The following is a 15569-nucleotide window of genomic DNA, read 5'->3' as shown; positions in this document are numbered from 1 at the left end:
TACAAGAAAATACACTGTTGTTTGGAATGTAAACTAGTACAACCACTATGGAAATCATTATGGAGATCCCTCAAAAATATAAAAGTAGAAATTCCATCTCATCTAGCTATTCCCCTTCCAGGAATCTTCCCAGAAGAGATTATTTTAAAGCATCATATTACAGTGATACATACATAACCATGTTTATAGCAGCACAGTTCATAATAGTTAAATCTTGGAAGAAACTTATAAATCCATCAACCGATCAATGAATAAAAAATGTGGTATTTATGTACACTGGAGTACTATTCTACAATAAAGAAGGATACACTTGAGTCATTTGTAGGAAAACAGATGCACTTTGACACTATAATGTTAAAAGAAATAAATCAGACACACGAGTTTTCTTATATGAGAAACCCAAAATATAAATAAAGAAAAAAAATAAAACATAAATAATAGGAATAATAGGGAGATCTTTTCCAGTTGGGAAAAGAAACAAGAGATGGAGGGATGGGAGGGATGGGAGTAAAAAAAAATGGAAAAAAATTGGAGATAGGTATTTTTCAATGGGAAGAGGACCAAGAGATGAGAGGAGCAGGGGGGATGGGGCAGAGGAGAAGAAAGAATTAATATGTACATGAACCAACTTCCCACAATAAATGCAATCATTATGTGTGGCAAACGTGTGATAATAAAAAGATAAAAAGGAAATGAAGCTCAAAATGAACCCTGAGGTTATGATGTAAGTATAAGACTTTAAATATATAAACACATAGATATGGAAACTTGGATGCACAAATATATGTGCAGGGTGATATGAATGCATATATTTCTTGCAGCTGTCCACTGAGAGATTTTAGAACAATGATGCTCCTGTGTAGTAATGAGCAGTCCTGGCACTAAGATCTAGATTGCCAAATACCATTCCCCAATACATGAAAGTGCGTACAAGTGGTTGGTTTCATGGATAGAGTGAGGAAAATACAAATCAGCCTGGGACACCGAGTGAAGCAAAAAAATAAGAAAGTGTACAAAAATAAATAAGGGTTTAACATGAAAGCACAAGCAAAAATCTGAAGGAGCTCCTCATTGGCAAAGGATGAAACAAGTTGAACAGCAAATTAAATAATGATAATTTTGGATTATGAGTCATCGAATCAAATAAATGTCCATAGACAAACAGTAGAGAGATAGCTCTCTTTCCTGTAGAATTCCAGTTCATAAATGCTAAAAGAGGAAAATGGAAAATCACCATTAAGCCAAAACTATAGCAATCTTTATTAAAAACCAAGATCCATGCAAAAATCAGGGGGTAAAACTTCAAAAAGAAATAGGATTTTCATAGTCTCAAAGTATTTCCCCTAAGATACTTGTCATGAGTAAGGAAAAAGGTAGCATCTGTAAAGACAAGAGATGTGACAGAAATCACCTTAACCAAGCAAGCACAATCAGCAGCCCCAGAAATGAAACACATTGGCTTCACAATCCTTACTGCAGGGTGCACTGAGAAGGGACATTTCTGTGGAAATTTTGCCACCAAAATGCATAGCCTCGATCCAATCATGAATAAACACCAAACCCACATTAAGGGACATTTGGTAAAATAACTGATCTATACTCTTCAGAAAAGTCAAAGTCTCAAGGTTAAGGAAAGGTGGGAAACTGTTACAGATTTCAGGAGACTGAAGATAAATAACAACAAAATGCAGTGTGGAACCCTGGCCAAACAGTAAGACACTGAGGAAAATCTGATGAAATAAGATCTATAATTTGTTTAGCTATTGGTACTGTAACAACATTTCTTGGTTCTGACAGTTGCACTCTGCTTCATAAGATTTGTAACATTGAGTCTAGCCACAGAATATGTGAAAACTTTCAATACCATTTTTTGTAACTCTTTTGTAAATTTAAAAGCAATTTGAAGTCAAAAGCTAGAAGGTATTGTCTTTATTCAAACCAAATTGATAACTATTCGAAGTACCTATGTTTTGGGAGGAAAGACCAGTTTGGAGGGAAAAATCTCTGATGTGAAAGTAATCTCAGAGAAACTATATTTGACAAAAAACTGCCACTTTTTGACAGGGAAAAGAATTGAACCAACAACTCTGTGCCTTATTACACTCAATTCATTAATGGATTTTTATTCGTCAACTATGAATAGTCTTAATTTTCCATTTTTGATGAAAAACCATCTTCCCTTTTCGAAAAACAAGGTCCTCCCAAGAAGCTTTTGCAATCTCTTAAATGTGTACAGTGCCAATCACAGAAAGCTTCTAGTGCATTTGCCTGCGGCCTAAAGGAACTCTATCGCAGAGACAGACACCCAGGCAATGCATTCTGCTCTCATCTGCCAAATTGTTACATTTGTTTGCTTTCATACATTATGCAGAGAATCAAGTGGGGTTTATTTTTGGGGGTGCTGTTGTTTTGCTTTTTTTTTCCATTCCTCTATCCCACCCTCTCCTATTTAACGATGTCTGTCAGAGGACAGTTTTCTGAGGGAAGCCCTACAAGTTAATCAGTCAGTGCCCAAGCACCCAGGAAATGTTTGTTACCACAGCAAAGAGAATGAAGCATATATAACGAAGCCTCCAAGCAACAGACTAATTAATACCTCTCTCTCTCCTTTGAAGAAAATGACCCTCTATTGAACTCCAGTGGATTACACATTTTAATTTATTATCTGCTAAAAGGATGATACTTTATACAATGCTTTCTTACTTATTCACCCTCCAATGACAAAGCTAGTCATTCAAATTGGACCCGCCAGCTAAGGTCTAAAACAAATTTGACTGGGATAAGTAGATATTAAATATATGTCATTATACTCATGTCTCTTGTGCTGTAAAATGAGATGCTGTATGGAGAAAATATCAGATATTGCTGGCATACAGGAACACACAGTAACTGTACTTATTTCTTCCTCCTTCGCTACCTCTACATTCCCCTAGATTATTATTGATAAAATATTTTCCAAGATTATTATTGATAAAATATGCTTCCTGGACAATCTTAAAAGCAAGTAGAAAATGAATGCTTTTCAGAATAACAAAGAAACTTAACTTGGTAGTAAAGTGAAAAATTGCTGAGGAGTTAAGACAGCATTGCAGCAACATCCTGGACACTGCCTTACTATCATTCATGGAAACAAAAAATTTAAGACTGGAGCCTCTCCTCTCCTCTATCCTAAGATGGTGGAACTGCATGGTCTCCAAAGAACGTTATGATTCAAAGTTGGTTCTGCAAATAATCGAATGTTCTTAGGATTTCCAAACCTAGCAGATATCAAATAGGATGTCTACACTCCATGTGATATTTAGAACACACTTACACTGAAAATAATTAGATGTTTATCTGAAATGCAAATTCAACTAAGTGTTCTATACTTTATCTAACAACTCCCTTTTCCCATTTCAGGAATGGATAAATAATGCTATAATTTAATGTCCAGAATTGGATTTGTGTATATCTGCATCATTTCCTACCTATACTGCTCAAGTAACTTTTCAAATGTTCCTGTAAAGTTTTCACCTGTAAAGTAGAATAATGATAATAGCTTCTTCATAAGGTTGTTGTAAGGAGTAAATCAAATAATCTATACAGTGCTTAGCACAGCGCTCCGCACATACTATGAATTAAGTAAATGTTTGCTCTTGTTATTATACTTTATTATTGCTGTTTGCATTGAATTCGTGTCTACTGAAGACCATACAAGTTAATAAGCAAAGTTCAGATTTTATCACAAAGATGGCAAATGTCTGTACTAAGCAAGGTAGAAGATCTGCGAATAAATTGAGAGTCCCTAAATTACACTGTAAGATTTCCCTATAATCCTTTAATAATAATTACAGTCAGTCTTCAGAATAAGGAAAGCTTACAGAAATTTCATGCAATGTTTTATACATTTCATTTTTCATTTGAATGGAGAATAAAAGGCAAAAGAACTGGAGTGAAACAACCAAGATAAGCCACGCAAAAATGAGGAAAGGGTATATATGTAAGTTAAAAACATACTTATTGCTAGCCCTTATTTTTTGAAAAAAGAATTGACAGTGACCACTAGTACAATATTTCTGTGGAGAGGCTCATTAAGAGTCCCTTCCTAAGATTACCTCTGCTTGGATAACAGCCAATATTTAAGCTCTTTTCTCAGAAGTTTCCTATCTACCGCTCCCACGTTCCTTCCTCATGAAGCCTCCTCAGAACCCATCAACACCAACACAAAGGCTGTAAAATAACATTTCCCTCTTGGCTGGATGCAAAAACCAGAACTGCAGGAAGGTTCTTAACGCAAATTGCTTCGATCACTATCAACTCATTCTTTCTACTGACTAGAAAGGTATAAATAAATAAATAAACAAACAAACAGCTCCAAGTCCTCAATTGCAATCACTTTCCACAGATCCTCTTTCCCCAGAGACAGCATCCAAGTAAAAGATTCATTTTTATGTAACTAGTATTCATAGGTATTTGAGGGTGTTCCATAAGCGCCAATGAATTCTTTTTCTTTATTGAATCTCGAGAGATTAATTATTTCTCTCAATTCAAGGCTGTCTTCCTGTTAACAGATCCCAGTAGTCTTATCCTTACACAATCAGATAAACTCTAGTTTCCAAATTTTAATAAATTTTTTCTTGCTTTACTTTGCCAGTTACTTGTGAGACCTCTAAAGACTATGTAGATCTCTATAGGGCTCTCCATTTCTTTCTAATTTCCTTAATAAGAGGAAAAGTACAATGACTCTGTCAACTTCATGGATACACACTGATGTTTATAGTGGGGGATTTTCCCAACGATTATAGAAATTCTGCTCTAGACATCACATTCTTGCTTAATTTTAAAAAAGAAACTTTAGTGGTTGAGAGCTGAATTAAACTGAATGAAAGATTTTGCATGTATCTGTGTGATATGCTGATCAGAGAGAACCAAGTTCAATGAATTTGGATATATTTTAAATCACATTGAAACAAAGGGCCCTTAGAAGCTTTGGAAACAAAAAAAAATGTACACATGAAAACATTTTATAATATCTAAGTTTATTGGTAAATTGGAGTTTAAAAGTTCTACTTTAAGAAAAAGCAAGATAAATATTTTTATTTAGCCACCTTTGGGTTTTGAAATTCTCTGATGAAGCAATGACAGAGACTATGTACTATAGAGTCAGAAGGATCCCACCCCATTGCTGACTATTGTTTTGTATCTGTAAAACACTAATACCAATTCCTAACTCAGAGACTGTTGTTTGATTAAGCAGAATACATACATTTTATATTTCTATATATAGATATTTCCAACAAGAAGAGTATCTGGCAATTAATACGTGTTCTATAAATGCTGATTTCCAAAACGTTCTTCTTCAGCATTCTCTTTCAAATGTAAATATAATTAAAGAAGTCACACTTAATTTTTAAATTACTTTTTAATATTTTCATGATTAACAGGAACATGAACCATGAGGTCTCCTCCATTAAAAACTATCCAACATGGGAAAAAGCATGTCTATTGTATGAAAAGTTCTTCATACTCAACCTTGTATGCTAAAATATGAGATAATCAGCATTTGACCCAGTTTGTATCATAAAGAAACATATTACACTCAGAAAAGTTGTCCAACATCATCAGAACTGGGAGGGAGTAACCAGCATAGAGGATATACCTAGAATTTACTTTACTTGATCCCTAACAAGCTTCAGAAACATGATGAAATTTATTATGAGCAGGTGGGGAATGTCAGGAGATAAAAGGAAATAAGGCCAGTGAGCTTGTAAGAGTAACCCTGGGAAAAGCCTTTGAAGCACAGAGTGAAAGGTGCTACCTCTAATTCATAAAGTCTCGTGAATTCACAGAGTTTTAAGGACTGGCTTGCTATCATCTCTGATTGAGAGAAAAATATCACAATGATAAGAGGCAGTGGAGACAGTCTATAGAGAGAGGTGGCAGATGGTGGCAGAAAGAAAAATAAGATCAACCAAACCAGAGGTGTAACAATCTTTGAGCCAAAGGATTGGAGGAGAATGGAAAAGGAACGTCTAGAGGTAAAATTTAGCAAAGGTATACTTGAGAAACAAAGGCAATGACACTTGAAAGATAATAATAATGGGATTGAGAGAGAGAGAGAGAGAGAGAGTCATAGAAGCTTCTATCTCCATTAAACTCAGTTTGAACCAATGCGCATGGGACAAAAATTTTGTAAAAAAGCATCTACTTACCAGGATTGAAAGATGTAGAGGGAGATATCAAGCAAAAGATGCTAACTCCATGAGAAAACTCTGACGCTCACCTGTAAAACTGGTTTAAAGTCATGAATCAATTACTTGGGTTCATTTTTTTTTCCTGCAAGGGACTCTAAGTTCCTTGTGGTTTTTGAATCCAAACAGTTTTTGAAGACTAATAAAATGACTAACTTAAACATCTTGAATTCAATATGATTATGCACAATCTGGTCTGTATTCTGAAGTTAGATAAACTAGAGTAAAATAAGTTTCATTGTTGGCATTGAAGAAATTAATCAACCTCTCTAAATTCAGCTTCCTAATTTATAAGATCGGTTGTTAAAAAGATAAAAAGAGAAAATGTGTGTGAAGTGTTCATCACAATACCTAGCAAATTGTAATAAACAAATGGTAGTCTTCTTTATTTTTATTATTAAGCTCTTTATCTTTTCTGCTCATACATCTAATCCATGGTACCTGAGAGTACACATTCATCAGTGAGTCAGGAATCCAGGTAAATCAATGAAAAAGAAAAGGACACCAATCAATCTTTCAATTTCTTTACTCTGACAAGATCCTGGCAACTAGTGGTGAGAGAGAAAAAAAAGAAATCTGCTGCAAAGATGTATCATCTTTGTCATCAGGATAGTCAAGTGTTGTCACAATTAGCATAAGTCTTTATATATGAAGTCAATTTTAATACGATATTATTTCATTTAGAGATTCTTCTTCAAAGATCCAAGAAAGTAAAGAAAACAAAAAGAAAGTCAGATTTTGCATCTTTTGAACAAAGAAATATAAAAAATATATTTAGTTACCAAAAGATAGACAATGTTTAAATAAAACGAGTGAAAATTGATAAGCAAATATGGCTCAAAGACTACACTGTTTTTAGAATATAGCCTTAGAATTGAAGAAAAATTAATGTATAGTTTATAAAGTTACATATTTAAGGAAATTCTATCAGGGAAAAGGAGAAGAATAATAAATGGACTGACCAAGGAACCAATGTTAGAGCCTCATATTGGGACCAGGATTTTTCTTTTCTCTAAATCCAGAAAAATTATTTTGCCTGTTATTTTCAAGATTCACATTTTTAAAAAAAAGAACCGAATTCATTATGCAAATTGTTTTAGACTGTGTCACTTCCAAATTTGTAAAATATAAAATCCAGACAATTCCTATGTCGAAAATATGGCCTTTTTTTTCTTTTCCTGCTACTCCCACTTTCCATATGAATTCAACAATAACCCAAATCCCCTTGCTAAATGGTTTAGGAACATTTGAAATTTGGCAAAGAATATTCCCACCTCCCGGAGATCCCTCTTCATCTTTATGGATGACAGACATAAACAAAAATGATGCCCAGAACTGAAGCCTGGTCTGGTCCTGCAAATATCCACACATCAAACAATTCTCCTCATTTTCATAAAGATAGTACTGACCATATTATCATAGCTACATGACACATATAGCTCTCAAACTCTATTGATCATAGTTATTGAAGTCCTGCCTTTAATGAAGATAAACAAAATCCTTTACCTTGAAAAGTTGAGCTTAGGGAGGAAAAGTGAAAGATTTTCTGGTTCCTTTAAATAGGCTTTGGAGAACGAATCACTAAGTGTGAAACTCCTCGCTTGCTGCATTTCATTGATCAAAGTTTTGTAAAACAAGCAAATGCAGAATTTTGAGAGGTATTTAAAATGCTTGTCTTTTGGAAGTTAATACCTTTTGCTTAATTTATCATTGATTTCCATTCTCCTTTCTTCTCTTGTATCATCACCATGTGTAAGGGCACATAATGAGATTGTCATTTGTCCAGAATAAAGCTTGAATTGCTCATGCTTCAGATGTGTGTATACCGTCAGATGTGTATTTGCTTGGATCTCATCAACACCGCACATTCCTACTATGTGACAGACTCTGGTGTAGCAGGCTAGTGCCTGTCTACCGCAGCCTCTACCTACTGCACAGGGCACTGTGTGCACTGTGGACTCTGACATTTTCAGATTTATTAAAGCCTAAGAACAGGTGCTTTGTGCACGCTCTGTACATGTTGCCTAATAGGCAGCTCCTGACTAGTCTCAGGAGCATGGAAGAAAGCATTTGTCCGCAGCACAAGGTTTGAGGGAGGAGAGAGAGAAATGCTCCCCTCCTCACACCCCTCTTCACACTCCTCTTCACATGCCTCACTATATTTTACCTCTGCTGGCCAGGAATGGGTGAGCTCTGTAATGGAGTAAGTGGAGGATCACCCAGCTTGGCTTCATCTCACTGATCTGCTCTGATTCTCAGAATTTCTCTGCATTCAGCAGAAGGTTTACCTCCCCTAGGACGCCAGCTCACAATGAGGCAGCTTTCATTGCTGACACCATGTGCTCTCCTCTCTTCCCCCACCTTTCTCTTCTACATTTCTCCTTCCAAACTCTAAAGGCTAAATGTAGTAATGATATTGTTCACAGATACAGTATTCATTTGAGTTCTAATTTTTATTGTGCAAAGCCTAACTTTCACACTCAGAAAGTTTTTCGACTTTTTAATAACAACAATGACAATAATGTCTGTGGGCACTATGTGCTAAGCAACAGCTTTTCTATTCCTTCCCCTAAACAGCCCTTTGAGGTAGACATCAGGGTCAAGAAAATTGAGGCAGATTAAGTGACTTGGCCAAGGTCAAACATAGTCAGTATCCAAAGGTCTGTGCTGATGCCAAAGCTGAGCTTTCCACAATGTCCCCATGCCACCTCATAAGGTCACCGTATGAGAAGCAAAGCAAAAATAAATTACAGCACCAAGAACTGCTGAATACAAATGTGCTTCCTTTCAACCTTATCAGAAAAGAAATGTTTCATTTTACTTCAGCAAAAGACAATGATAAAAAAACCCACTGTAGACTAAATTAAAGTAGCCTAAACTTTTTTATATGTACTACTGTGGGTGGAACATTCAATAACTTATGTTTTAAATGAACACTGGCAATGGGGTAGAATATAATGCACCTTAATTGATTTATGGATACTGTGTTTCTTAATAAGTCACAGTTAGCAATTTCCAATTTTAACCAATCCTCTTCAATAAGAGCTTGCTCAAAACATTTGACATCATTTTCTTTGAATACCTGTGGTTAGAGAAAATGTTGCCCACCATGATAACTAGATCAACTCAGCCCACAGTAAATGTTTTACTGTTGCCAGCCACACATTTCCTCTGTCCTACAGGGTTCCTATAGGTCAGAGAGTTCTTGTGCACTCTTGCCTCAAACTAAATCTTATGCTAGTACTTAAGATGGTTATGGCCTCAGCCTTCTATATAGTTATCACTCCACTTTGAGCACCTTAAACATCTTTGCTCTTACTTTCTCTTCCTACATACGCTTTGAACATTATATATATATGTATACACATATACATATGTGTGTATATATATATATGTTTACATATGCTTTTATGAATGGATTTATTTGTCTCTTTTACAAGCAAACCAACCTTTGAACATTATATATATATGCATACACATATACATATGTGTGTATATATATATGTTTACATATGCTTTTATGAATGGATTTATTTGTCTCTTTTACAAGCAAACCAAATAACTCACATTTTTTGCTTGTTTTTTTAAATATAATAGATACTAGTTTAGGAGGAATATGTTTACTGTCCCTGTCATGGAATTGTAATAACAAAATTAATACTTTAAATTCTCAGTTCTTCTTTGTTTTTATATTTCTGGTGACTATTCATTTTCAATAACATTTACTTCTTCATTTTTATATATCTTTTATGATTCAAAGCATTTATATCACAAGCATTATTTCTCTTCTTTCACAGTAATTTCCACAACTGGGGCAATCAATAAATATTAATTGAGTTTGAATTTTAAGCATAGATAGCTAGAAAGTAGAATCATTTGTACCAAGCATTGTATAAAACATGGACACTCCCAATTAACTTGTCAAAAGGCATATATTAAGCATTTGTTTTGTTAATTAAACATTTCAGTTCCTTCCATTTAGAAACTAGTATAAATCAGTGTTCTTCATTAGAAATATATTGCAATTCATAGTTTTGGTATAAGAGTTTTTAAAGACGTCTAAATGTTATAGTAGTTGGGCTGGGGATATAGCTCAGTGGCACTGCACCTGCCTCACAAAGCACAAGGTCCTGAGTTTGATCCCCCATACCAAAATAATGTCAATTAATTAAGATAAATTTTATAGTAGTTAAACTTACAAAAGCAAGAGAGAACAGATTAAGTTAAATTTTTCATTATTACTAATTAAAATTTAACATATTCAAATTAATTTTACTCTACCCAATATATCTGAAATATTGTCAATATGTAATAAATATTAGGCAACTGCTGTACAATAAGAATGCATGTTTCCCCTGTCTTCCTTGCCATAAGGCTTTTAAATCTGACTTATCTTTAGTCTCTCTGTTCCCCTTCCACGAAGCCTTCCCTGACCTCTTCCAATGACTACATTTTGTGTCATCTGGCAAACTGTGGACAAACTTTTCATTATATTTATACATTTAAACTAGCAGGAAGAAAACAGTGAATTTTTCTTGTAAGACAATGAGTGACTTGAAAACCAGTTCATGTGTTTCTACCACAATATGTGGCACATATCAAGGACTCAAAAATGCCATTCTAGTTAGATATAAACAGAGGAAATGGCACTTTGTAATGCCAAGTCAGAGCCAAAAGATATTTCCATAAGAATAAAAGAAAGGATTTATACACTAAATCAGAGCACACTGAGATTCTTCAAGGGGTTTGTGATTATTTCACTTTAAAACAAAAGTAGGCATCAGCATCTGTACTAGAAATCTTCTATAAAATAATACTGTTGCCTCTCCATGAAAAAGAGAAACATATGCTTCATGATTCCCATACTTAGGTTTAGACAGTAAACAGGTTTTGTTCAAATGTCAAAATAATTGGAGACCTTGTTGTCCTGGTCAACGTGACCCAGGAAACTTTTCATTTACTAAACAGTCATCTTAAAAAACAAAGCAATTGAGCCAATAAAAATAGTTGTCTGCCCAAGGTTCCCCTTAAACTGTTAGAGAAAAATAAATCAGTCAAATATAGGATTTCTTTGGAAAAGACAATTTAGCTCTGGTCCATTCTGACAGACAAGTGTCACGGAGCAGGGACAGAGGTGGGGGAGAAAGGAACCAGTGGTTCTGGAGTTGTTAGGTTTTTGCTGTATCGTATCATACTGTATTGAATTACATTACATTGTATTGTATTGCATTGTATTGTATTGTATTGTATTGTATTGTATTGTATTGTATTGCATTGTATTGGACCCTCAGGTTCAACCATACCTCTTCTGATATCCCCAAGACAGAAAAACGGGAACTTAGAAGGTGGGGCCTAATTCCCTGAGACTCCTTCACACTGCATTGTTATTGAATTTATTTATCCTAAAGAGAATGTCTAGACTATAGCATATCTTTTACTGGGCCATTTGTGGCATGTGGGTTTCTGGTAGTCTTTGGCCTTGCCTCATTTATTCACAATACTTTCATTAGATCTCTAAATTCCACTCTAACAGCTTATACACACAGTCATGCATCAGTTAATGAAGGGAATACATGCTGAGGAATGGTTAGACAATTTCATCATTGAGAAAACATCGTAAAATATACAAATGAACATGACTATGATGTAAATAAGAGTTATAATCTTATGGTGCCAATATGATATATGCAGTCCATTGCTGATTGAAATATCTTTATGTGGTACAAGCCTACATTGTACATACTTTTTTCCTTCGTATACCATGCCATCTTATTGAGCTTGATCAGTATATGATTAGACTGAAGATTTCAATACATTTTTAAACTTGGTTTAAACCAATTTAGAGCCCTTTCCACAAAAATAGATGAGATTCTTCTAATTTTCTTGTTTTTTTGGAATTTTGTCAATTCAGAGATACCACAAAATTATTTGTTTTTCTCTTATAGTTCACATCATCAAAGAGAAAATAACTTAGACATTTCTGTAACCTTTAGTAGATAACAGTAACCTCTACCAGAATAAGAATGCCACAAGCCAAGATCATCTGCACACCTCTTAACTCTACCTGTACTGGGGAAAAAATAATCTAGCACTCTCAGATGCATCATATGAACTTTGCCTCTTCATTTCTTTCACGAGAAAATTTTCCCTCTGCCCCTCCGTCACAATTGTTTCTTCAAAAGTGTTTCAAAATGTTCAACTACATAAAACAGAAGCCTTCATTTTTAGAAACAATCCTTCATATACTACTTCTTTGTCTAATTTTCAAGATTTATATAGATTCCCAATTCATATACTGAATGGTGTTAATAAGCTTTGCAAATAACAGTCATCTCTTCAAAGAGAACAGTGCTATTAATATACAGCTAGTATTTTAAACTAATAAATCATAATCAAAGAAAACCAGGTCTTAAAGAAATTTCCTTAACTCCCCATGATTTTATAATTCTCTATTTAGCTGTCATAATAAATTCCAATTCATGTGTGTGACTATATAAATATTCATGCAGAATTAAATGTACATCTATAAATGTAGAGATACATATGCAAATGTGTGTTCTCTGTGATTTAAGTTTATAAAAACATCTCCTAGACACCCATTAGTCTTATAGAAGTGAGCACTTTGATATCAATTACATACAATATATGTTTGCCATTGTATCATAATCATAATATAATGTTATTGTCTAAGATTTATCTACTAGACAACTCAAAAGTTTTTAAATGTTCTAGAAAAGAAAATTATGACACTATTAAATCAAGGTGAATAAAATATTCCTGTGTTATGCATAATGTAATCCTCCAAATTCCAACAAGTTCTAACTGCAGGAGAAACAGTTTTTGTAGTAGTCACCAAACTCACCATTTTTGAGTCTTCCTCTGCAAACTCGTTACAAGAATGACAAATTGCTTATTCTGGCTCACTGTTGCTGCAAGATCATTCAAAAGCTAAGCTGTGAAGCAAAACTAATAATTATGTAGGCACAGTTTCCCTAATTACAAGCCCTAAGCATTTAAGTAGTTAAATGTTTGTATGCCTAAATTCTGCCATTTACCCAACCCAGGAAGCAAATATGAAGGATCCAAACGTTTGTACTCTGTTGCAGTTTCTTCTACGAAAGTTCCTACAGAGTTTAGAGAAAATCTCCTATAAAGATTTTTATTGCACAGATTAAGAAATCCATTTGATTCCATGGCTTGATGCTAATGATCTTTAGTGGACAAAAATAAACTTATTTAAATAAAACATGTGATTCATGATAAATATGTGCATCCTTGTCAACAGTAACATGTGAAAGGTATAGGTGATTAAGATTCCCAACAGGAAAATGGTTATGTAGGAGAACTGATGCAAATGTCCAACAGTTTTATTCTACTATGTCACAATATACACATACAACATCAGGTTTTATACATTGCATGTGTGTATGTATGTATGTATGGTGGTATACAATTTATATGGTATACAAAATGATGTTTGAATATATGTATATTGAGACATATAATATATATTTATTTTTTTTAGTTTATTAGCACATTTTAGGTATACAGTACAGTAACATTCTTCATTATGATCTTGCCCCTTTATACAGCCTATCTTGGTTCTTATTTTTTTCCCCATTCCCCAGCCCTCCCTTCATCCCCTCCACACTTCCCTGTTTACAAAGATATTGTTTCCATGTTTTTCTTTCTCACATATTTTTTTATCTTCTTACCTTTTCCCTAACCCTCCCACTTCACCTACTCTTTTAGACCTTTTCTTCCTATTATATAAAATCAATTATATGTTTTGGTCCTTATTTACACTTTTAGTTTTTCATACCAGAGAAACTATTTGGTATTTACAGATGTGTATTTTATTAATTTCACTTAAAAGGATAGCCTCAATGTGCATCCACTTAGCTATAAATGTAGTACTGACCAGTACTCCATTTTATAGAAAAAAACACATCTTCTTTATTCATCTCAAGTTGATAAGCAATTGGGCTATTTCCAAGTTTTAGCTTTTATAAACTATGCCACTATAAACATGGGTGAGCATATATGGCTGTGGTTTGATTCTTTTAACTCTTTTGGGAAGACATCTAGCAGAGGAATAGCTGGGTCAAATGGGACTTCTAATCCTAGTAGTTTGAAATATCTCCATATTGATTTCCACGGTGGTTGCACCACTAGTCTGCACTCCCACCAACAATGAATAAGGGTTCCTTTCTTCCCAAAACCCCACCAGCATTCTATTGGTTGATTTCTTTTTTTTTTTTTTTTTGTAACTGGGATTGAACTTGGGTCCTTGCACTTGCCAGGCAGGCCACCGAACAGCTGAGCTAAATCCCTGGCCCAGTTGATTTCTTGATAGAAGCCATTCTTTCTGGGGTGAGGTGGAATCTCAGTGTTGTTTTCATCTGCAACTCTCGAATGGCAAGTGATGTTGAACATTTTTTCACATATTTATTTGCTGCTTTTAGTTCTTTGAAAAATGTCTATTCATTTCAGGAGCCCATTTTTAGATTGGGTTTTTATACTTGGGGGATCTGACTTTTTGGGGTTTGCTATATATTCTAGACAGCAGACCTTTGTCTGAGAAAGAGCTGGTGAAAAGTTTTTCCTACATTATGGGTTGTCTCTTCACACTATTGGTTGTTTCTCTTGCTGTACAGAAGCTTTGTAAAAAGAAGAAATCCTAATTGTTGATTCTTTGTGCAAGTTCATGTGCTACTGAGGATTTGTTCATAAAGTCTTTTCTTATGCCATTGTCTTCAAGAGCTCTACCTAGCTTATCTTCCAGCAAGTTTAGTGTTTCTGTTTTAATATTTAGATCTTTAATCCACTTGGATTTTAGTTTAGTGCATGGTGAAAGATAAGGGTCTAGTTTTATCTTTGGCAAGTTGAAATCCAGTTTTCTAACGCCATTTATTAAAGAGGCTATTGTTCTTCCAGTGATGCTGTTTGGCTCCTTTTGTCAAAGATGAGTTATCTGAGTATGTCTGAAGTTGTCTCCACATCTTCTAATCTTTTCCACTGATCCTCTGGTCTGTTTCTTTGCCAGTACCATGCTGTTTTTATCACGGTAGTTTTCTAATATAGCTTCAAGTTGAGGATTGTGATAACCCCTGCCATGTCTCTGCTGCTTAGAATGACTTGCACTATTCTAGGTATCTTCTGATTCCAAATAAATATTTGGATTGTTTTCTCTAGTTCAGTGAAATATGCTGTTGGGATTTCAATCAGGATTGCATTGAATTTGTATAGAAGTTTTGAAAACATAGCTATTTTCACTATATGGCTCTTCCTACCCAAGAACAAAGGATGTCTTTTCATTTTCTTTTTCTTTTTTTTTTT

At 34.4% G+C, this 15569-nt stretch overlaps 1 protein-coding gene across 6 annotated transcripts in view; it reads right to left on the bottom strand.

Annotated features, from left to right (window-relative positions):
- The window catches only part of Grm8 (glutamate metabotropic receptor 8), a 796352-nt gene that overhangs the window by 491061 nt on the left and 289722 nt on the right, over positions 1–15569 (bottom strand). Inside the window, exon 1 of one of the 6 annotated variants that reach the window (XM_010633430.2) lies at positions 6192–6243. The exons of the other annotated variants lie outside the window; for them this stretch is intronic. The gene's annotated coding sequence lies outside the window, so the exon portion shown is untranslated. Of the gene's footprint in view, positions 1–6191; positions 6244–15569 lie in introns of those variants that run through there. 6 annotated transcript variants of the gene reach the window in all.

The sequence above is a fragment of the Fukomys damarensis genome, unplaced genomic scaffold (assembly GCF_012274545.1).
Source record: "Fukomys damarensis isolate Sample0158 unplaced genomic scaffold, DMR_v1.0_HiC HiC_scaffold_4, whole genome shotgun sequence".
Lineage (NCBI taxonomy): Eukaryota > Metazoa > Chordata > Mammalia > Rodentia > Bathyergidae > Fukomys > Fukomys damarensis.
This window is presented reverse-complemented; position numbering and strand designations above follow the sequence as displayed.